Source organism: Sorex fumeus, unplaced genomic scaffold (assembly GCF_029834395.1).
Source record: "Sorex fumeus unplaced genomic scaffold, SorFum_2.1 ptg000055l, whole genome shotgun sequence".
Lineage (NCBI taxonomy): Eukaryota > Metazoa > Chordata > Mammalia > Eulipotyphla > Soricidae > Sorex > Sorex fumeus.
In genome coordinates, this window is record NW_026606112.1 from 3,061,893 (window position 1) to 3,085,822 (window position 23,930).

At 49.0% G+C, this 23,930-nt stretch overlaps 1 protein-coding gene across 2 annotated transcripts in view; it reads left to right on the forward strand.

Moving 5' to 3' along the window:
• The window catches only part of RBM47 (RNA binding motif protein 47), a 172,953-nt gene that overhangs the window by 70,039 nt on the left and 78,984 nt on the right, over nucleotides 1-23,930 (forward strand). For both annotated transcript variants that reach the window (XM_056125528.1, XM_056125529.1), the window contains exon 3: nucleotides 7,759-7,850. The gene's annotated coding sequence lies outside the window, so the exon portion shown is untranslated. The remainder of the gene's footprint in view (nucleotides 1-7,758; nucleotides 7,851-23,930) is intronic.

The following is a 23,930-nucleotide window of genomic DNA, read 5'->3' on the forward strand; positions in this document are numbered from 1 at the left end:
GGTGATTCTCTTTGGGGACCACACCTGGTGATGCTCGGGGTAACTCCTGGCTCAGCACTCAGAAATCTCTCCTGTGGGGACCAAATGGGATGCTGAGGATGGAACCAGGCTCGGCCATGTGAAAGGCAAGCGCCTTCCCTGCTGTACTATCACCCCAGCCCTGGGAAGTGGCAGAATTTGATTGGAAAAGATTGAGACTCTGAAGCACTTGGATTTGCTGAGTAGGAGTGAGAGTGAGTTGGCTGCTGTGAGTTTCCCCAGGGGACTGGATCTGGAGTCATGGAGGAGTCTTAGCAGTGGAAACCCACCGGCTTGTCCCATCTGTATAGTCTCAGCTTCTTTCTCCTGCTAAAAAAAAAAAGTGGGGCCAGAGCGATAGTACAGGAACTATAGTGTAGCGGTTAGGGTGTTTGTCTTGCATGCAACCGACCCGAGTTCAATTCCCACCATCCCATGTGATCCTCCAAGCACTGCCAGGAGTAATTCTTGAGTGCAGAGCCAGGGTAACCCCTGTGTGTTGCTGGGTGTGACCCAAACACCAAAAAAGGAAAAAAGAAAGAAAAGAAAAAAATGTCTTCTGTGAACTGCTCTTTCTAAAGTGTTGCCGACTTTTAAGTTAATGCCGCAGCCAACTTTTATCTCTATTTTCAGTTCACCTTTTGAAAAAAAATTGTCACTGCTTCTACCCTCCTTTCATCCTCTTGTATACTTCCCTCTCCTTGCCTCTCTTCCTTTTTTTTTTTTTTCACAACTGCTTTTACTTTACTTTACAACTGCTTAATGTTTGATGAGACCTTTGGGTTTCCCACAGACCAGGGTGCAGGAACTGCATTCATGAGCATCCGCGATCAGGAAGCATCTCGATGGTGGTGGGTTAATTTCTAGCTTTGCAGTGAGGCTGTCTCGGGCACAGTGCCTCCGCCAGGGACACTTAACAGCACAGCGCTCGTCAGAGGCTCTTGGCTGTGTGTGCTTCCCAACTTACCCCCATGCAAACAGGTGCTTTCTGACTCCTTGTTGCAGGAGTGAAAGCATGTGCTCGTGTCCCCGAAAGTTCAGCCACAGCCTGAAAGGTGATCCGAGTGTCTTTAGGAAGTGCGTCCGTCTCATCCCAGACTGTCTGTCTTGTGTGGCTGCTCTGCTTTCTAGATTCCCTAATGCTTGGCTGTAACTTGGGGCTCCTTCATGCCCGGAGCAGTGTGCACACCCTCTCGCAGGCCTTGAGAGAGATTTGTGAGCCGACTGGGGGTCGCTGGCCCCAAGAGCTTGCTAACAGTCCTTTTTCTGTGTCTGGAAAATTTGTAGGAAAGCCACAAGAGGGCAGCTTGTCCAGGGAACCTCAGGGCCAGACATGCTGTTCCTTAGCCATCTGACAATGAGAGAGATGAATTCTGGTCTTTGTAAAATGTTTTTTGTGGGACCGGAACAATAGTACAGCGGGTAGGAAGGTTGTATGTGGCCGACCTGGGTTTGATCCCTGGCATCCCAGATGGTCCTCTGAGCACTGCGAGGAGTGATCCATTGAGTGCAGAACCAGGAGCACCTCCAGGTGTGGCCCCAAAGCAAAAAAAAAATTTAAAACCAATTGTTTCTTTGTAGGCTTCCTCTTCAAGCCCATGTTCTCCTTTGAATATGCCTCTTTGCTTGCTTGCTTTTTTGTACCCTGGAGAAACCTGTGTTCTCTCTTGAACACTTCCTCTCTCTCGTCATGTCTTTCTAAGAAAATTTTATTAAATGAAAACTGTCTTGCTTCACTAAATAATAATAATAATAATAAAAGTTTCTTATGGAAGGGAGCACTTTTACACTCTTAGCCAGCTTCACCTGTTTCCAGAAGATGATGTTTTGGGGAAATCTTTAAGCGTTGAAGGCAGATTAAAATTTAAAATCTGTTTTTCTCTTCTTGAGATAGAAATGTACTTTCCTAGGGAGAGAGAGAGAGAGAGCAAGAAGGAAAGTGCCACCCATCGAGGGAGTCTGGGAGTGGGAGTAGGAGGTGGGGCGTTGGGGCATTGAGGGGATGGTGGTAGGGAAATGGGACATTGGTGATGGGACATGTACACTGGTGGCGGGATGGGTCCTGGATCATTGTATGACTGAAACCCAATTATGAACAGCTTTGTAATGGTCATGGATATTTAATTAAAAAAATTTTTTTAAAGTCATGTGGAGTTCATGCCCAATTCAATCAGTTTAATCAATGGCTAAGTAAATAGCAGTACTCCTACATTTTTTTTAAAAAAGTGCTTTCCTCTTGAACTCTCCCCATACTTATTAAAGTACAATTACATTAAATAAAATTCATGTTTTTATGTAATTGGATCTTGTACAACTTCAGATCCACCTGCTCCCGTCAGAATATGGTGTCATGCATAAATATGGGGGCCCTCTTATTCTTTTGGTCTTAGTTTTGGTTTGGGGGCTCCCCCGGTCATGTTCAGGGCCTGCTCCTGCTGTTCAGGGCACCGTGCTTTGCCAGGGGTCAAACCCAGGCCAGGGCCTTGCGCATGCAAACAAATGCTGTATCCCTAGCCCATTCGGACCCTGGGGAGCAGGGGTGATTGGCCCATATCTGCTAAAACTCAGGGGTTGCTCCTGGCTCTGTGCTCAGGAATGACTCCTGGTGGTGCTCAGGGAACCATGTGTGGTGCTGTAGATAGAATTTTGGTCAGCCACAAGCAAAAACAAGTACCTTACCCCTATACTATCTCTTCACCCCAGGACTTTTTTGGGGGGGGTAGGGGCACACCTAGTCAATGCTTAGGGGTCACTCCTGGCTCTGCACTCAGGAATTACTCCTGGTGGTGCTTGGAGGACTCTATGGGACACTAGGGCTCAAACCCAGGTCAGCTGTGTGCAAGGCACGCTCCTTACCCCCTCTACTATCTCATTGGCCCAGCCCAGGATATTTTGTGAGGGGCTGGAGTGATAGCACAGCGGGTAGGGCCTTGCATGTGGCCGACCTGGGTTCAATTCCTCCATCCCTCTCTGAGAGCCTGGCAAGCTACCGAGAGTATCCCGCCCGCAAGACAGAGCCTGGCGAGCTACCCGTGGCATATTCAATATGCCAAAAACAGTAACAAGTATCACAATGGAGACATTATTGGTGCCCGCTCAATGAACGAATCGATGAACAACGGGACAACAGTGCTACAAGTGCTACTGTGTGATTGCTCTGAAGACATCAAGGAACTTGGAAGCATCTCTTTTCCCGGATAATTTTATGTATATCAGCTGTTACTCTGTGGTTGTGGAGGTTTTAATTTGCTCCCATTCACTGCAGGGGAGGCTGGCAATTAATTACAGTCATTTGTTATCCACTTATTCTTCAAAGTTTATTTCTTCTTTAATCCCAGCTAACATTTATTGCGCTTGAGTGTTAATGAGCCCAAGGAATCCTCCCGATGCAATGAGAGAAATGCCCACCACTCTCTGTGGAGGAGGAAACTGAGGGCAGGCCACACGTCACCCTGATAAAAGAATGAGTGGCAGGGGCCTGAGAGATGCTCCCAGGACTAGTCGCCCACACTTAGCATGTGGGCATTGCTGGGAGTGGCCCCCTGAGCACAGAGCTAAGAGTAACTTCTGCAAGGAAGGGGTTTGCTCCCATTGTGACATGTGTCACTGTCACTGTCACTGTCCTCCCGTTGTTCATCGATTTGCTCAAGTGGGCCCAGTAACGTCTCCATTGTGAGACTTTGTTGTTACTGTGTTTGGCATATTGAATACGTCACGGGTAGCTTGCCAGGCTTTGCCGTGTGGGCGAGATACTCTCGGTAGCTTGCCGGGCTCTCCAAGAGGGGCGGAGGAATCGAACTCGGGTTGGCCATGTTGGTTGCGTGCAAGGCAGCCGCCCTACCTGCTGTGCTATCGCTCCAGACATGTGAGGGATACAAAATTAAATGTATCTCCAGAATCCCCCTGATCTCACCAGTCACCTGGTGCCCGCCAGTCAAACCAGCACTGCTTCTTGCACAGGCAACACCTGTGCCCTTGGGCTGTGTCCCCCAAGCCCTCCCAGAGCCTGTGCTGCACCCCGACCTCCACCAGCTCCCCTCAGTCTGCGCCCCTGTTTCCTCTTCCCCTGATGGATCATCCTTCCGTCAGCCCCTTCTGCGTTGTTGTCAGAGGGGCCTTTCCTAAACGAGGTGCTGCTTCAGCTTCGGTTGGGGGCCGAAGAGAAAGTACAGGGGCTAAGGCACTTTCCTTGCATGCTTCCCACCCTGGTTCTACCCCAGACACTTGGATGTGCTACCCTGAGCACTGCCAGGAGTGCTCGCCTAACTCCCCCCCACCCCCAGACTGCGGTTCTCCAGTGGTTTCCCCATGTGACAAAATGTGAGCTAGTTCCTTGCTTTGTTTGGCTGTGTGCCCTGCTCAGCCCAAAAATTTAAAAAAAAATTTTTTTTTAATGAATCATTGTGAGGTACAGATACAGACTTATAAACTTTCATGCTCACATTTCAGTCATACAATGGTTGAGTACCCATCCCTCCAACCAGTGCTCATTCTCCACCACCAAAGTTCCCAGTATCCCTCCCCTACCCCCTCAAATATCTCATTGGCCCAGCCCAGGACATTTTGTAATGTCATCTACTCATCTATCCAAAGTCGCCCAGCCCTCCCCTCCCGCCTCTGTGGCAGGTTCATTCCCTTTTACTCTCTCTCTTTCCTTTTGGGTGTTGTGGTTTGCAACACAGGTATTAAGTGGCCATTATGTTCAGTCTATAGTCTACTTTCAGCACGCATCTTCTGGAAGAAGGTCTTATTCCACTGCGGAGCCCTGCTTGTTGGCATCCCTTGGAGGGCAGCCACTTGGTCTTTTCTACTTGGTTTTCCTCTTTTCTAGCCTTGCTCAGGCAAGACACACCAAGAAGTGATACACCGAGAAGTGATACACTGAGAAGTCACACTCTTCTTTGTTGTTCTACCCAGAGTCTAGCTTGTGTCTGATATATGTGGATGATCTTCTGGTTTTAAGGTCATACTTGGTGTGCTCAGGGGCTACTCCTGGCTTGGTGTCTGGGGACCATACTTGGGGCTCCTTCATGCAAATGTGTACTCTACCGGGTCGATCCATCTCTTTGGGAAGTAGGTGTTTTTATTTATTCATTTACATTTCTGGCTTTTGGGCCACACGTGGTGGTGCTTAGGGAGTACTTACCTGCTATACTGTCTCTCTCTGGCCCCATAAGTGGTTATTTTAAAATGGCAATTGATGTAGCCAGTGATGACAAACTGAAGGATCATTGTGAGCCAGGGACATACTGTATGGCTTTCCGGTTTCTCATGGGGTTTAAATTAGGTGCCAGTAGCTAGAGCATGGTTCCCTTTCTCCTCATACTGTCAGATTTCTGTTGGACCTTGTTCTGCCTGGTCCTGCAGTGTGAGATAGGATAGTGCTTGGACTGGGGCAGAGTATTCATTTGCCAGGGCTGCCAGGATGAAATGCACAGGTCAAATGGTTTAAACCACGAGTTTAAACCACATCCTGGTTCAGAAGGCTGGAAGTCAAGATGTCAGCCAGGGCGTTTTCCTCTGAGGCCTTCTTCTCACAGCATCTGCATGTGGCCAGCCTCGGCTGTACGTGCATCTGAATCCTAACTTCCTCTCACAAGGGCATCTGCCCTGCTAGATCCGAGCTCGCCCATATGACCTGATTGAGTTCAAAGACCATGTGAGGTGGCTCGAGCGGTAGTGCCCAGGGAGAAGGATGCTTGTCTTCCTCACAGTTGACCTGAGTTCAATCCCTGGCATCATATATGATCTCCTGAGCCTTGCCAGGTGTGATATCTAAATGCAAAGCCAAGAGCCCTGAGCACTGCTGGGTGTGGCCCCCAAACCATCTACCCACACCCACCCCCCATAAAAACCTCACTAAAAAAAGCAAAAATCATGTGAGTGGTCTTTTCTCCAAATACAGTCATACATTGGGGTGTGTGTGTGTGTGTGTGTGTGTGTGTGTGTGTGTGTGTGTGTGTGTGTGTTTCCCTGGCTCAAACCTGGGGCCTCAGGCATACAAGGTAAATGCTCCTCCACTGTGCCACCTCCCTAGCCCATAGCCCACTCTGACATTCCAGGCCTCAGCACTTAAACCTGTGAATTTGCTGCCCCCCCCCCCCCCCCCCCCCCCGTCACAGCCAGGTCAGAGCTTGCAGCTTCCGTGGGCTCGCCTTAGTGCTGGCACCAGCCTCACAGCACCTGTGCACAGTCCCTCTCTCTTGTTGCCTGTTTCTGTGCTCTTGAATCCAATTCATGGCTTGCCACCCAGGAACGTATGGTTAAAATGCCTGTTAGGAATTAATCCTGTCCCTCTGGAAATTTGTCCTCGTTTATTGTTCTTGTTCCCCCAGCACCGGCAGGCGGGCTGCGGGCATTCCTTGTCCAGGCTTCGGAGCACAGTCGAGGGAGAAGCTTTAATTCCATGGCACCGCCTCCATTTGCTGTAAGCAAACAGCTTGGTCCTTTATTGCCCTTGAAACTGGCACTCGTGACCCAGGTTGGACTTGGGGGAGCAAGTCAGACGCCAGGTTTCTGCAGGTTAAAGTTCCTTGAAGTGCTGTATGTTAATCAGAAGCTCAGCCTTAGTTAATGAGGCCTTCAAGCTGGGAAGGACTTTGGATAGATGAGTAGGAGGAAGCTGGGCTGCTGCCTGTCCAGAGCTCAGTATCCCTCTCCCACCTCCCTCCCTCCCTCCCCCCAGTTAGGTGGGGGAAAACTGATCCTTCCCCAGGGAGTGGGAGTCACACAATAGTGGGATAATAAAATCTGCTGGATTTCCTCCCCTAGAGTGTATTTACTTAAAGATGAAATGAAGCTTAATTGTTGTGAAATATTAATATTTTTTAAAAGGGACACACCCAACAGTACTGGGGCGGGGGTGACCGGGTCTGGAGTGAACATGTGCCACCCGGAACCAAGTTGAGGGTCTCTTGTGTCATATCCTGAACTCACGAAAAACAGCCTTAAAGGGCTTTTAAGGGTAAATGAATATTTCTAACCGGAGTGGCCCACAAATGCTTTGAACCATTTTAAGTGTTTGGCAGTTCACCCTTATGAAACCACAATTCAAGGTGTATCACCATCAAACGCGTCTTTTCTTTTCTCAGTGTTCTTTCCTAGGTAGTGGACAGTCTTGTCATTTATTGTCATGTCACTTTGTTGTTTGGTCGGTTTTGGATTATGCCTGGCGGAGCTGGACTGTTCCCAGCCCAGTGCTCAGGTATTGCTTTCAGCGGTGCTCTAGGGAATTCGAGAAGCCAGGGGTTGTACTCTAGGCTCTACCATGCTTGTCAGAGTGTCCTTAATGGAAGGTGATATTAGGCCCACATATCTAATCCAGCCAATCAGAGAGGTTAAGGAAAAGATGGAGAGGCCCCCACCAACAAGCAGGGAAGCTGAGTCCCGAACACTGGGCAGATCTGCTCTTCCCTTGCCTCTTAGGCCTCTCTTCTTATGCTTCCCTGTCTCTCCCTGTCACCCGAAGATTTTCGTCCTTGAACATTCAGCCCCTATGAACCCAGAGAGCTTTGTAGAGTTGACAGTGCCCCATTTTCCCGTGATACGGGCCAGGGGGGTTTCCCTCTGCTGCCTGGCTCCGAGGCTTCCCTGGTCCTCGAAGGCGCACCGCGGAGTGAGTGACTCAGCCTGTCTCGTCCCTCCTCTGATCCCTCCGCCCTAGTCCCTGCTGCCCATCGCCACCCTCCTCTATCTCCTTCTCCACTGCCTGGGGTCAGCATGTCCTCTTTCCCTTTTCAGAGTCTGGGTCACACGCGGCGTTAGAGAGAACCCCTGGCACCGGCTCGCCCCACCACCACCACCCCCGTTCCCGGGCTCAAGGACGAGGTGCGGTAAGTGCAGACGCCTTCATTTTCTCTGGGTCTCAATTTGGCAGGAATTTATTTGGGGTGGGGGAAGCGAGCGAAACATGACTTGGTCATATCCAAATGCTTAAGGAAAGGGCTCTTGGGAGACGGGGCTGAGCGCTGGAGGGATGGCTTCCGAGTGGCACCGCCAACTTGGCCCTTAGCACTGAGCTGGGGGTGGCCAGGGCACCTCCAGGAGTGACCCGCAAGCACAGATCTGGTTGTGGGCTCCAGTACTGCCATGTGCAGCTCCCAAACCAAACATCAAACAGCACAGGGTGTTTGCCTTGCATGTGGCCAGCCTGGCCAGCCCTCCAGTAGCCCGTATGGTTCCCGCCGAGCCCTCCAGGGCACCTGAGCAACCCTGGGTGTGTCGCGTACCAGCTTTCCCCCTGCCAATCAAAACAGAAAAACCCCAAAACAGCCTGGTGCTGGGGTATGGCTAAGAGGGCTAGAGTTCATGCCTGCTTCCGCTGGGGGCTTGATGCCTGGTACCCCATGGCCTCCTGCTGACGAGCATAGCCCTGCTGGGGAGGACCTCCCCCAACCCCCAAATTAAATTAAAACAAAAGATAAACAAACCCAAGTTATATTGATTTTGCTTCAGGGTGTTTGCTTCATTGACTCAGCCAGAGACTTGGCGTGCTTATTAGCACAAATGTCCCCTGAGGACTCCTCTAGCCACAAAGCTGAACAGACAGCACACCTTAAACTTCCTTGGTGCTGGAGACAGAGTAGAGCAGGCAAGGCCCTGGCTTTACTTGGGGCTATCCTGGTACCATGCATGATGCCCTGAGCCCCGCCAGGACTGATCCCTGAGCAGGTCCTGAGCACTGCAGGTGTGGCCCAAAAACCAAATTCAAAACACACTTCCTCAGTGCTTTATGTCAGTAATATTTCAGTCAAACTGGGAATTGGGAAGAGAATGACAGAAACTCCCTAATATATATTTTTAAAAATTTTTAATTGGTTCTCTGCTCAGGGATCAGTCCTGGTGCTCGTGGTGTTCAGGGGAGCATATGTGGTACTGGGGATCAAAGCCAGGTTGGCCACAGTCAAGACAAGCATCCTACCACTATGCTATCTTCTGGACCCAGAAACTATATGTAATGACTTTTCTTGGTATTAAGACAGTCCACGCTTTCTCTATAGTGCTTACTGTATTTTCTTAACTCTATAATGCACTCTTCTGCTCCCTGCACATATACCCCAAATGTAACATGTCTGAAGTTGGGGTACTTCTTTTGGTTTTTTTTGGTTTTTGTTTTGCAGTGTGTGTGTGTGTGTGTGTGTGTGTGTGTGTGTGTGTGTGTTTGGTTTCAAGCCACACCAGGTGATACTCAGAACTTTACTCCTGGCTCTGCATTCAGGGATCTCTCCTGGTGAGGTTTCAGGACCTTGTGGGGTGCCAGGAATTGAATCAGGGTTAGCAGCATGCAAGGCAAATGCCATGTCTGTTGCCCTATCTCTCTGGCCCCATGGGATGCTTCTAATGGAAACCTAGATTTGGTTGAAGTATCCGATTATTACTCAGGGGCTGCTCTTGGCTTGAGGTGGTGCCAGGGATCAAACCTGAGCCTCTCACATACAAAGCATGTGCTCCAGCTCATTGAGCTCTCTCTGACCCCATGCTTTTTATTTAAGGGCAAGAAATCAATTGCTTTGTGATAAAGAACACGTCAATAAGAACTTTGTGTTTATCAAAGAAAGCATTTAGGATCCATTGTAATCACTGTGGTGATTGTGGGGTGCTTATCTATCCATACTATAAATTATAACACTATTGTAATTTCCTAAACTATGATTATTATTATTACTTTTTTTTTTTTTTTTTGCTTTTTGGGTCACACCCGGCGATGCACAGGGGTTACTCCTGGCTCTGCACTCAGGAGTCACTCCTGGCGGTGCTCAGGGGACCAGATGGGATGCTGGGAATCGAACCCAGGTTTACCACATGAAAGGCAAACACCCTACCCGCTGTGCTGTCGCTCCAGCCCGTAAACTACAATTTTTAAAAAAATGAATATATTTATTTTTTCATTGTAAAAATAAAGAACCATATACAAAATATTTTAAAATAACAACAAAAAAAATTGTCTTCCTCCTTAAAATAAGAATTTAGGATTCTCCAGTAGTGCATAGCCACTTTTGCGGCCACGCGACTCTCACAATATTTAAAATAAGCAATAGTAAATAAACGATCTAGCATCCAACCCTGGCAGGCAGGCTTTGAATGGTGGGGGGAAATTTGAAATAATGGAGGTGAGAAGGTGTAATGGTAGTGGGATTGGTGTTGAAGTGTTGAAATATTGGATGTATCAATGTGAATAAACTTAGGAAAATGAAATTTAAAAAAGAATTTAAGACTCTGCTGCTGGAGAAAAACTTTTTTTTTTTTTTTTGGTGACTGCATATGATGGTTTCAAGATCGGTAGCCTTGTGAGGTTGTGAGGGCCTCAGTAGTGGTTCTGGCTCCCAAAAGAGCCTGTGTAAGGTCACAAATGCAGCTGTGTCTCAGAAAGGCTGTCCTGGCCAGACTCCCATCCGGTAGGCAGTGTCATCGGAGTTTGCAACTATAGTACTCCATGCTGAAGTGGAGAGACAAAATAGAGATAGGGTGCTTGGCTTGCATGCAGCCAAGACCAGTTTGATATTCAGCAACCCTGATCACCACTGGAAGTGATTCCGGAGCACAGAGCAAAGGAGTAAGATGAGATGTGCACCTTCAAAAACACATTCATGGGGCTGGAGTGATGGCATAGCGGGTAGGGGGTTTGCCTTGCATGCGGCCAACCCGGGTTCGATTCCCAGCGTCCCATATGGTCCCCCGAGCACCACCAGGAGTGATTTCTGAGTGCAAAAGCCTGGAGTAACCCCTGAGCATCACTGGGTGTGACCCCCCCCAAAAACCGCACACACATTCAGTACTGCATGCTGTGAACCCAGAATGATTGATCATACCTACTTATCTGTGAGTGAGTCCAAACCCACTCTTTTGTTTAATGTATGGGGAAGGGAACAGGGGATTGCTTTGCTGTGGGAGGTCTGGGTTTGATCTTCAACACCACATGGTCCCTGAGCACTGCTGGGAGCAAGCCACACACAGATCTTGCCCAGAGATGTCCTTTATCCCCTATGATGACCCCCAAATGAAAACATACATGAGAAAAAGCATCTTAAAGAGTTTCTGCTTTAGGATGGACATTGCCCCAGCCCAGAGGCCTTGATATATATAGGTTTGTTGTTTTGTTTGCTTTGGGGCTACACCTGTTGGGCTTACTCCCACTCTACACTCAGGGATCAGTCCTGGTAGACTCGGGGCATCAAATGGGGTGAAGGCAGCAAATTCAGGTCAGCTGTTTGCAAGGCCAGCACCCTACCTGCTGTCTCAAGGCCCTACATAGATTTGAAGATGTGCAGAAGAGAGGCCAGAGATATACTTCCGACCATAAAGTTCTAGCCTTATGTGTGTTTGATGGTGGTTCTGTCTCCAGCATCCCCGATGGTACCCTGAACACCAGAATTAATCCTTGATCAGAGACCCTCTGAGAACTTCCGAGAGTAGTTAAAAAAAAAAAAAAGACACCAGGACTTCCACATTAAAGGGATAAGAGACCCTACTCTTGCCTCAAATCAGCAGGGATATTGAAAATAGCCATTAAGCCACATTTGCTGAACACCTACCATGTTCCAGGCTCTGTACTAAATCCTGCACCATTAAGTATAAAGTCAGATATGATTGGATTTTTGCCCTAGAGAAGCTGGTCTAGTAGATCAAGGCTGCCATGCAACCCTAAAAGCAGTAAAAGACTCAAGAATCCTAAGGAGCTTCTAACTGTCGGAGCCCTGGGGTGGGTCATTCATGGGAGGGGAACCCTCAGGGAAGCTTTCTTGGAATGTCACTGAGGCTGGGTGAGGCGGAAGAGCTCCCTCACTAGGCAGAGGGAAATCAGAGCGGGTGACAGAAGCAGGCACCAATGAAGATGCTTTACAGAGGCGGCCCCCACCCCCACCCCCCACCGATGAGCCCCAGATTCAAGGCAGCAGCCTCAAGTGAGCAGATGAGGCTGTTCTGAGTGTTGTTTCAAGTATGTCCATGACAAGAGGACTTAGGCAAATTTTAGGAAGAACCAAGCTCGAAAACCCCTTAGCTTTGTCAGTTTGGTGATCGGATGTTCTTTTTGGGCAGTTCAGACAGATATTCATCCTTCTCTCTGTTGGCATTCTTTCCTACAGCCTGGGACCTGGGTTGCGTTTTTGTGCCAGTCTTTTTTGATTTGTTATTTTTGGGGCACACCCAGCTGTGCTCAGGACTTACTCAGCTCTTACTCCTGGTGGGACTCAGGTACCATATGGGATGCTGAGGATTGAACCTGGGTTGGCCAAGTGGAAGATAAACACCCTAGCTGCTCTTCTATCTCTCCAAATTTGTGCCAGTCCTTGGGTTTCTCCCCATAGCCATGGACTCAGTTTCCCTCCGGACTCCCTCAGGAAGGCTGGCAGCTTCCTGGCAGAGATGACTTTCTCTTACTTCCTTCGGGGCATCAGGGAAGAGTGGTGGTTTCCTGATTTCTGGCCCAGTCAATGGGAGGAGCCTTCTGATTTGTTTGCTTTGGTGGGGATGGAGGGTTGAGCTGCACCCAGCAGAGCTCAGGACTTGACTGTTTTCCAGGATCACTGGAAAAATGGGGACCAAATGTGGGTGCTGGGGTTCAGACTGACCTTAGCTGCGCTGCAAGGCAAACACCTTATTTCTGTACTATCTCTCTGGCTCGCACGGGGAGAAATTTTTCAAATCAGATGGTTCAAAGAGGCTGGAGCGAGCTCATGCCTGGCATTCAGAGGGCCCTGGACCAGCCCCCAGCAACTGTGTGGTGTCCTGGGCACTGCATAGTCCTGATGGCCCCTAGCAGTGCTGAGGAGGCCCCTGTCCCCGCAAATAAACCCACCTCCCAGAGTAATAATAATAATAAGAAGAATAATGATAATAATAATAATAATGATAATAATAATAATAATGTGGTTTAATTAGAATGGAAATCAGCTTCTTAATCCTGCTCCTAACACTTAAACTATCATGAGATTCTCGGTTTCTTTTTTTTTTTTTTTGCCTTTTTGGGTCACACCTGGCGATGCACAGGGGTTACTCTTGGCTCTGCACGCAGAAATTACCCCTGACAGTGCTCAGGGGACCATATGGGATGCTGGGAATCAAACTCAGGTCGGCTGTGTGCAAGGCAAACGCCCTATCTGCTGTGCTATCACTCCAGCCCAGAGATTCTCAGTTTCGAATAAAGATCTGTAAGAGCCAGGATGTAGCTCAGAGGTAGAGCTGTGTCTTGGAGCTGTGAGGCCCTGGGTTTAATCCTGGCACTACAAATATACATATATAACATTATATATAATCAAGTAAGGCTCTATGTTAACATTTTCTTTCTAACTTTTTTGCAAGGGGGTGCGGCGGGGCCCACCTGGCAATACTCAGGGGTTACTCCAGCTCTCTACTTAGAAATTATTCCTGATAGTGCTCAGGGGATCATGTGGGATGCCTGTAATCAAACTCGAGTTGACCGCGTGCAAGGCAAATACCCTATATGCTGTACTATCTTATCTCTCCAGCCCCTGTGCTGACGTTTTCTATTAAGATTACTGCTAAATAGAGAGCAGTAGCTAAATGGAAAGACTCAGAAATTCAAACCTGTAGGGACTAAAGGGATAGCACAGCAGGTAGGGCTTATACACATTCCATCTGGGCTCGAACCCCAGAATCCCAGATGGTCTCCCTCGTCCCAAAAGACCGTGATCCCTGAGTACAGATCCAGGAGTAGGCTCTGGACACCATTGAATGTGGTCTCCAAACAAGCAAAATACCCAACAGACATTAACACCTATATACACAAAAACACACACTGTTACTCACTCCCGTGGAGCCCCAGTTTTTCTGAATTGGCCCTTCAAGATTAATCATGAATGAATTTGATGTGGTTGTTTCCTCTGGAGTTAAGCTGAGCAGAGGTAGACAGATCTTCTTCTAATACATCGGTAACCTCTTCTCTCTATGGGGAGACTATTCATGTTTACCTCCACAGGAGTCAAGGTTGCTCTGCTTCCCACACACAGAAGGAGAGTATCTGCTCATGATTGACATGAAGAGATTTAAGTTTTAATCAGGAGCTTCTGGTAGCTTCTTTGGCCAGTCATCATAAAAGGTTAATGTTTAGGCTCATTCTCTGGAGATTGGCCTCATCTCAACCTGAGACGTGTACCTGGTTTTTTTCCCCCCTCTGGAAAAGCAAATGTTCTCTATTGAACATGTAATTCTATTTTTCTCTCCCCTAACAGTTTTCAAGTCAATTTATTTTGTTTAAAAAAACAATTTTTTAAAAGTAAAGGTATTTTACTTCACTATAAGAAAAAGATAGTTAATGTTTTATTGCCTTGGGTTCAAAACCAGATACCCTGCAAAAAGATAAAAGAAGAAAAGTTGAGAAGAAGAGATAGTACAGGATTTGATGCACTTGCCTTACACACTGCCAGCCCCAGTTTGATCCCCAGAACTACATATGGTCCCTGGAGCACTGCCAGAAATGATAGCGAGCACTGAGCCAGGAGTAAGCCCTGAATACCACACGAAAATAAAAGTTATTGTTTTGAACAGTGCTTAACTTTTCTCAGGCCACAGAAGGTCTTCGCTAGAAGTCAAGTAGAGATTCCTAGGAAAAGAGTTCGTGGTGGTGAAGTCAGAGTTTCTGATAGAAACTTGAAATAAAACAATGACTTTAGAGCACTGACCCTTTCTTGTCGTGGTCATAGTCTTGATTTCCATTCCAAGTCAGTTAATGAATGAAGAAGTGGCTATTGTTTAACTTCCAAGTTGAAAATGCACATTTTCCCAGCATCCCTCAGACTCTCCCGATGGTACCCCCTTATGGAAAGTGACCTTGCTGTGAGCTCATTTCAGAGACCTAGAGTCACTCCTAGGGCTTCAGGGTGGTTTCTTGTGTTCATTTGCTCCATTCCTGTAGCCTATATCAAGGAAACTTGCTGAAGGGCAAATGTACACAAAAGTCAAGCAATCCGGTTGGAAGAGTGAGTACCTGCCCTGCTGTTTGGTCAGGACTTCCAGGCCCTCTCCCCTGGCTGCCATCCCTGAAGGCAGACTATTTTTCATTTGGGGTTTGGGGCCACACCCAGTGGCCCTCCTGGCTCTGTGCTCAGGAGCGACCCCTGGTGGTGCTCAGCAGACCATCCTCTGTGCCAGAGATGGACCCTGAATCGACTGTGTGTGAGACATGAGACCTAGCCGCTGTACTATCCTCTTGGAGACAGATTCTGAACATGACTTTTCTGCTTCTTCGCCTGGAAAGGAAAGATGTGGAAAACTGGATCGCCTCTTACTCATTATGTATTTTGTACGATTTGATCAAATGAGTAACCTTACCAAGGAACCTCACTGAAGACAGGTTCTGGGGCCCGCCCACAGAGCTGTCCAATGTGACTCAGGATTTTCCTCCAGCAGTTTTAAGGTTCCAGGTTTACCCATTTAGTTAGGAAGAAATATTAACAATAAAACAGGAGATAATTAGAACAGGTAAGGCCATGAACTCAGATGTTGAACAGTAATTTTGAACATGCTGTAGAAGCTGATGGGTGTTTTTTGTCGTCTCTCCTGACTATCCAGGGAGTAAGCTGACCCTTTCTTTGCTGAGACCCCTCTTATCAGACCTTTTACTGATCTCTCTCAAATCTACTCCTGCATCAGTGCTCAGTCAGGTATAAAGGCCACAGGTATGAGGACACATGTGCAGGTAACCGCCAAGTCCTTTGCAGTGTATAACTATTGTGTAATTATAGGGATAATAGCAACTGAAGAACTTTGTAGCATTTGGTGCCTGAGTCACTGGGTAAATCCACTCTTAACTTCTTGTGGGTACTGTCAACCAGTGACTCCAGAACAAGGCACTCTTATGAGTTTGCTGACGTCTGTTTTCTGGACTCCAATGAACCTATTTTTGGAAAAACCCATCTTCCAGGTAGATAGCTGGTTTTGCAGGTGTGTGAGGATAATCCTCTAAAAAAGTGGATGGTTTTCCACTTTGCCAGGGGTTGGAGGTTGTGCCACACCGGGCATTGCCCAGGGCTTATTCCTGGTGCTGTACTTAGGGGTCACTTCTGGTGGAGCTCAGAGGATGATTGGGGTGCTGGGATCAAACGGGTCAGCAAGTGCCTTACTTGTTCTAGCTCTCTAGGGAAGCCTTGATTTCCCTTTTTAAACAATTTCATTTACTAAGCACGAGTTCCCTAGACCAAGGATTCTTTGGCAACCTGCTGCTCTTCGTGTCTTTTTTATTTGCAAAAACAAGATTAGGCTGTCACTCAACCAACTGAATCATGGCAGAAGAGTGAGCAGCTGTGTGGCTCCAAAGGGAAGGATGTTTTCTTGGAAGGAAGAGGGGTGTCCCCTTCGTGCTAGATGTCACCACAAAGTCACACAGTTCAGTTTCCTTGTAGCTCAGGCCTGGGGGTGAGGTCTCAGACATCTCATCTGACTCAGAGAGACCAATAAAAGACATTGGAGATTGCTCTTGACCTGTGCTTGAAACTAAAAGGAGGAGCAAAGCCTGGGGGTGAGAGAAGGGAGAGCGCTTGACTCAGGAACCTGGGGGTGAGAGAGATGGGACAGGACTCAGGATCCTGGGGGTGAGGGAGGAGAGTGCGTGCCTTAGGACCCCCAGTGCTCAAGATCATTACTCTTCACCCCCTGCCTCCTTTACAATTTTTTTTTTTTGCAAGGAGATGGGTGTCTCAGGGGCTGCTACCAGCTCTATGCTTGGGGGTCACTCCCAGTGGTATTGATGGAGGTGGGGATTCCCATGTTGCTGGAGATCATACCCAGGCCTCTCTCACATGCAAAGCGAACACTCAGCCCTTTGTGCTATTTTCTCTCAGCCAGTTTACACAGGACCTTATAAAGAAGTAATCCCTTGGGGATCTGAGAGATAGTGCAGGGATTTTGGTGCTTGCCTTGAATGACCTGGGTTCAATTACAAGGCACCGCATATGGTCTCCCAAGCCCTGCCAGAGGTGATCCCTGAACACAGAGCCAGGGGTATGCCCTGGGTACTGCCGGAAATGGCACCGCCCCCAAAAGAAACAAAGTGTGTGTGTGTGTGTGTGTGTGTGTGTGTGTGTGTGTGTGAACTATTCTTTTCCTGGGGGAAACCAAAAACCATTGATGGAGCAACCTCTTGCCCATCTTTAAACCCCAGTGTTCACTGTGTGATTCATGTGGTCTCGTATGACCTGACTACCGGAACCGTCTGTTCTCTTGCCCTTCCCCTGCTCACAGTCTGGGGCTCCTGGCTTTGGAGAAGAGTGCAAACTCCTAGAATCCAAAGGTCTCCTGCAGATGCCCCACCTTCTTCCTGCCCTTATCTCCTACCACTCCCAGTGCAGTCTTCCTTCTTTCCTACCATCAGAACTCCCACTGGTGCCTTTCTCATACTTTTCTCCATACGAGGAACCCCAAATTTGTTCTCTTTTAAAAAAAAATATTCATTTATTTAAATTTCCCCCTTATACTTTATATAAACACTGTGTACAGAGTTGTTCATGATTTGTTACAAGCATCCAGTATTCCTGGTTTTTATGTTTTGAAGAGATTCATAAAGAAAAAAAAAAGTGAGCCAGAGAGGTAGGACTGGAGGTCGAGCACTTGCCTTGCATGTGGCCGGCCCCAGTTCTATCCCTAGCATCCCATGGGGTCCCCTGAGCACAGAGCCAGAAGTAAGCCCTGAGCACAGCTAGGTGTGGCTCCAAAACACAAGAAGTCAAAGAAATTTAAGATAAAGATAAAAGAAGGAAGGGAAGGGAAGGGAGAAGGAAGGAAGGAAGGAAGGAAGGAAGGAAGGAAGGAAGGACATAAAAAGCTGTGGATTTGGTCTGTGTAGAAATCAAGTCTGAAATAACTCTCTGGGCTTTGTGACGCAGCCAATCACTTTCCAAGGCAAATCTGAAATGTCATGTTTTAAGTCTCAGGCTTGAGGCCAGAGATGTGGCTCAGTGGTAAAGCACTTGCCTTGTGTGTGTAATCCTGGGTTCATCTCTGTCACCACCAAAACCCAAGTAAGCTAACAACCAGCCAGCCCACCCTTAAAGCCTATGGCTTTGATACAGTGAATCACCCACTCCCAGCCCTCTGCTGGGAGAACTCTGGAGAGCCGGAAAGGCAGCCGGCTCATTGGCTCTGGAGGCCCAGGAGCTGACAGGCCTTCGTGCACGCTGCAGCTGGAGGGCGTCCTTGGGCGCAGAATCTGTCTCTTCTGGTCTTGACAGAGGAAATTTCGTGAGTCACAGTTTCTGGCTGGGACCTCCTTGACATTCGGCCTTCACCAGAATGACTTGGAGAGTCGTAAGAATCGTTATCTGAGTTTACCGAAGGAGGGAGTCCAGGCTTGTGTCTTGGGAATGGGGACGGAACCAGCCTGCCGAAAGAGGCACCCCCACCCCCTCCCTGCCCAGGGCCCTGGTCTTTTCTCTACAGCTGTGGGGTCTGGGCTGAATGGGCAGATAAAGGGGGTGTACTGGGCGGAGCCCCTGCAGGGCTGGGGTGGGGACCTCTATCTACACTGGGAGGACAATGCTGAGGGGTGGCCTGAGGGCAGCTCTGCAAACTGTCCAGAGGATCGGGCTGCAGGGAGAAAACTGGAAGCCGCTTGACTCCTCGGAACACACTTGAGCACGGGCACACACGCACGTAGAAAATGTAAAAAATGATTCCTTTGCTTTTCCTTTTGATTCCCCTGAGGCCAGTTGAATGTTTTCTAAATTTCTTTTTTCTCTCCACTCCTCCCTTTTTCTTCTTTTCCTTTTTTTTTTTTTTCAGTTCTGGGGATGAAACCCAGGGAGTTACATGAACAAGGCAAGTGCTTTACCATTGAGCTATATCTTGGGCCCTAGTCATCTCTTATTAATTACAAATTTGTTGTTGTTGTTGTTTGGGGGCCACACCCAGCTGTACTCAGGCTTTACTCCTGGCTCTGCACTCGGAGATCACTCCTAGCTGTGCTGGGGCCACCCTGTACGGTGGTGCAGATGCAAACCCGGATGTGCCCCATGCAAGCAGCCCCTTCTCTCCTGTACTGCTGATCCAGTCTGCCCCTCTCCTCCAAGATCTGCCACTCCAGCCTGGGCATCTTTTCTTTCCTGATCTAACTCCACCCCCACCCCTCCCAGCCCCCACCTTCCTGGTCTCTTTCTCTCCCGGGCCGATTTTCCAAGTTCCACTGCGCTGGCTGTGTTTAGGCAGGTTTCTGTATAAATCCCCTGTGCCTCCAGCATCTTCTAGAAATCCAGATTGACAAAACAAGGAGTTGAAAGGTAAACCTGCCCTGGGTGAGAGCTACTTTCCCTGTGGAGACTAGGAAGCACCCCTATCTCCCTGGGACGCTGGCCCCTCCCCAGGCTGTGTTCTAGCCCGTGGTCACTGGGTGTGGGGCCCTGCTCGGCTGCCCGCAGATGTGCTTGTATCTGCAGGCCTTGCTACACACGCCCTGCCCCCACACAGGGGGATCCAAACCAGTTTCCATTCCCTGTGTGTGTTTATGGTCGGCTCAGAGCTCATTAAATTTCTCCACTGACCTGGGTCATGTGCATACTCACAACGGGACCTTGGCTCCCTGACAACAAAGCTTGCCTGTGCTTCAGTGCATCCAGATGCATTTGGAGAAATTCCCAATTTGGCCCCAAAGATGATTTTTCATGCTGCATCAGGCTGCCAGCGACCTTCGATGAATCTTTGATCAAGTGCCGTTGTTTTTTTTTTTTTTTTAACTTTTTCGTTGTTGTTCCATTCAAATGTTCCTGGGCTAGAACGAGTCTTTGCTTTGCCCCAAGAAACTCCCCTGAGGTAAGGGGCAGCTCCCATCAAAGGTGTTGGGGTCAACTCTGACCGGGACTGTCCACTATACCACCTGCATTTTTTTCACCTTCCTTCTTTTAGCATCGTATCACAGTAGGACAGAAGTTATAGCTTAGGGTGCTGATTTGCTCTCACTTGAGTTGCAGATATGTAGGAAAAAAGTCTTGGGTTGGAGTGATCTTATAGGAGTGGGGACAGTGGTAAGGCATTTGGCTGTGTTGATGGTGACCCTAGTTTGAATCCCTGACACTGCCTATGGTTCCCTGAGCACCACCAGGAGTCACTCATGAGCACAGAGCCAGGAACAGCCCCTGAGCACCACTCTGTGTGACATCCCATTTCTCTTCTACTCCTACCACTCCCACCCACTGCCACACCAAGAAAACTGGGTTTTGTGAGCCATACCCAGGGTTGATCTGGTGCAACCCTTTACTCTTGGTTTTGGGTCTCCCCGATGTGGTGCTGCCAGGACCTTGAGGTACTGGGGATGGAACTGGGCCTGCCTTGTGCAAAGCAGGCTCTCCTTCTTTTGAGCTGGCTCCCTGGCTTGGGAATTGCCTTTATTCACAGATCAGGGGGAGCCTAATACAAGTTGCAATTTTGTCCTCTGCTCTAGTGGGTTCCAACTTTGCTTCCAGCAGATCATTAGCTTCACTTGACTTTAGGTTTCTCGTTCCACATTTGTCGTAGGGATCTTTGCAGTATTTGCATGTAGAATTTCAGAGATAAGGCAAGAAATGTCAAGAATTTAGTGTTGGGTCTGGTATGCAGTGGGTGCTTAATTAATTGGTGCTCTGTCTCAGCACATACGTGGGAGCTGTGAAATAGTGGAGTGTTTCTACAACTTTTTTTTTTTTCTTTTTGGGTTACACTCAGCGATCCTCAGGGATTACTCCTGACTCTGCGCTCAGGAATTACTCCTGGCGGTGCTCAGGGGACCATATGGGATGCTGGGAATCGAACCTGGGTCGGCCGTGTGCAAGGCAAGCGCCCTACCCGCTGTTGCTATTGCTCCAGCCCCTCTACAACTTTTAGAGGCTCAATTCTTAACCATCAAATGAAGGAATCTCAGGAGATAGACTTTAGCTAAGCAATAAATGTTTTGGGTTGGGGGCCACACCCATCAGTTCCTCAGGGCCTGATCCTGGCTCTGTGCTTAAAGGTTGCTCCAGGCATTGCTTGAGACCATCTAGTGCTTGAGATTGAACTAGGGTCTTCTGATACAAAGTATGCACTTCAGAACCCTTGGAGGGATCGCTTTAGCCCCAATAAATAATTTTTTTAAAAAGTGTTAACTTCGGGGCTGGAGAGATAGCACAGCGGGGAGGGCGTTTGCCTTGCACGCGGCCGACCCGGGTTCGATTCCCAGCATCCCATATGGTCCCCTGAGCACCGCCAGGAGTAACTCCTGAGTACAGAGCCAGGAGTAACCCCTGTGCATCGCTAGGTGTGACCCAAAAAGCAAAAAAAAAAAAAAAAAGTGTTAACTTCATCTCAAGTATTGCATAGATAGATGTTTTTTTCTAAAATAGAATAAATATATTGTTTACCTTGCACGCAGCCAGCCCAGCCCAGCCGGGTTCGATTCTTCCGCCCCTCTCGGAGAGCCCGGCAAGCTACCGAGAGTATCTCACCCACACGGCAAAGCCTGGCAAGCTACCCATGATGTATTCAATATGCCAAACACAGTAACAAGTCTCAAAAAAATGGAGACGTTACTGGGCCCACTTGAGCAAATCGATAAACAACAGGACAGTTTTTGTGTTTGTTTGGTGTGTGTGTGTGTGGGGGGGGTGCATATTGGGTTACATTCAGTGATGCTCAGGAGTTACTCCTGGCTCTGCACTCAGGGATCACTCTTGGCGGTGCTTGGAGGACCGTATGGGATGCCATGGATCAAACCCGGTTGGCCACATGCAAGATAAATGGCCTACCCACTGTACTGATTTTTTTGAAATTAAAATTAACCGCAGGCCCTGAGTTTGTTTGTGAGCTCGCCTGGTGGTACTTGGGGGCTGCTGCTGATGCAGTGCTCAGGGGTGATTCCCAGCAGTGTTATGGGGTCAGAGGGTGCCAGGGTGTCTGGGTTCCTGTATGCCAAGCATACACTCATCCCCTTGAACTGTTTCCCTGGACTCTGGCCTGTGTTTAGGGGTACCGAATCTGACAACCTTATTTTTATGTTCTGAAAATTTATTGAAGAGAGGCTGTGGATGTGGCTCAGCAGTCAAGCCCTTGTCTTGCATGCATAGCCAGGAGTGGTCCAAATGAGAAGACAAAGCAAAATGATGCATTAGTTTCCCTTATACTTTGGATAGGGACTGGAGCGATAGCACAGCGGTAGGGCGTTTGCCTTGCACGCAGCCAACATGGCCGACCCGAGTTCGATTCCTCCGCCCCTCTCGGAGAGCCCGGCAAGCTACCGAGAGGATCTCGCCCACACGGCAGAGCCTGGCAAGCTCCCCGTGACGTATTCGATATGCCAAACACAGTAACAACAAAAGTCTCCAATGGAGACGTTACTGGGCCCGCTTGAGCAAATTGATGAACGAGACAACAGTGCTACACCACAGTCCTATGATGATATGTCTTGGTCCTTTGGGAAATAGCACGTTGCTGAGTTATGAGGAGCTTCCAAATAGTGTAAGGGTTTCATTGTTTAATGGGGGGAGGAGGGGAGGTTGGCATTTGGACCACACTCAGTGGTTCCTGAGGGCTACTTCTGGCTCTGTGCGCAGGGATCACTTTTGGTGATATTTGGGCAAATATATGTGGTGCTGGTGATTGAACTCAGGTTGGCTGCTTGCAAAGCAAGTGCCTTATATGCCCTTTCTTTCCCTCTCTTCCTTCTTTCCTTCCTTCCCGAGCTACTCCCAAGGGCCTGTTTCTGAGCAGCAACTGCAGAAACCTAGGGAAGTGCCTGAAAATGCATCTGCCCACAGCAGAGGCAGAGAAAGGCAGCTTCATCTCTGAATTCAGTGAGATCCATGCCTGCAGAATCTGCTCCCTTGTGATTTAACAGAGAGGAGGTATGCTTCACAGTGTGATTTGGTGACCACACTTTTTTCTTTGCAGTGGGAAAGGGTGGGATTGGAAGCAGGATTTATTGGGGATGAGTGGAGTGAGTGCAGTGGGGGCAGCTCCGAACCTCTCAGGAGTTCAGTGGCCAGCATGTGGCTGAGGACTAGCCCGCCCCCCAACACACACGTGCTCATGGAGTCTCCTTGTAGTCTCTGGTCATCAAACTCATCCACATGAGGCATGGTCAAGCCCCGCTTTTTTTTTTCCCCTTTTTGGGTCACACCCGGTGATGCACAGGGGTTACTCCTGACTCATGCACTCAGGAATTACTCCTGGTGGTGCTCAGGGGACCATATAGGATGCTGGGAATCAAACCCGGGTTGGCCACATGCAAGGCAAAGGCCCTACCTGCTGTGCAATCCGTCCAGCCCAAGCCCTACTTCTTGATGGTGCTGTTGTGCTTGGCTCTGCAGAGCTCCCACCCCACTCCTTGGTCCGCTGCTGGGTGTGGATGGACACGAGAACTTGGCCAGAGTGGACCTGGCCACCAGGCACTGGGGCTTTCCAAAGGCACCCGGAGAGGAGCTTCGTCTTGAGAGAGCAAGAGGGCAGGTTGGAATGTCCGTCACAGGAACAGCTCAGCGTCCCTGAGCACAGCCCAGAGAGGCCTGGGGCCCTGCTGAGGGAGCCGCTGAGCAGCAGCGAGACACACCAGCCCTCAGGCTCACTCTCCAGGCTGCTGTCCAGGATCTCAGCCAGGATGCACAGCACTGGGCTCCCATCCCAGGCGACCCCGGGCATTCACCCCGAGCACTCTTTGGATCAGATCCCTGTTGTCATCCCAGCACCTGTGTCCCTTAGCAAGGAGCCCTGCCCCCCACCCCAGACCTCTCGCAGGGCACCTGGGCTGTGGCACCCGTCAGGGCGATTCCTTCTCAAGAGAGGACTGAGCTTCCCCATGGTCAGGGATGTGTGTCCCTGTGGGAATCTGCCCAGAGAGGGATGCAGGGTCTGGGGGAGCCAGTCGGTGGGGCTCGGGTTTGAGGCTGAGGGGCCCAAGCATAGTACAGTCAGGAGGGTGCTTGCCTTGCACGTGGCCAGCTGGGCTCCAGTCAGTCCCCGGC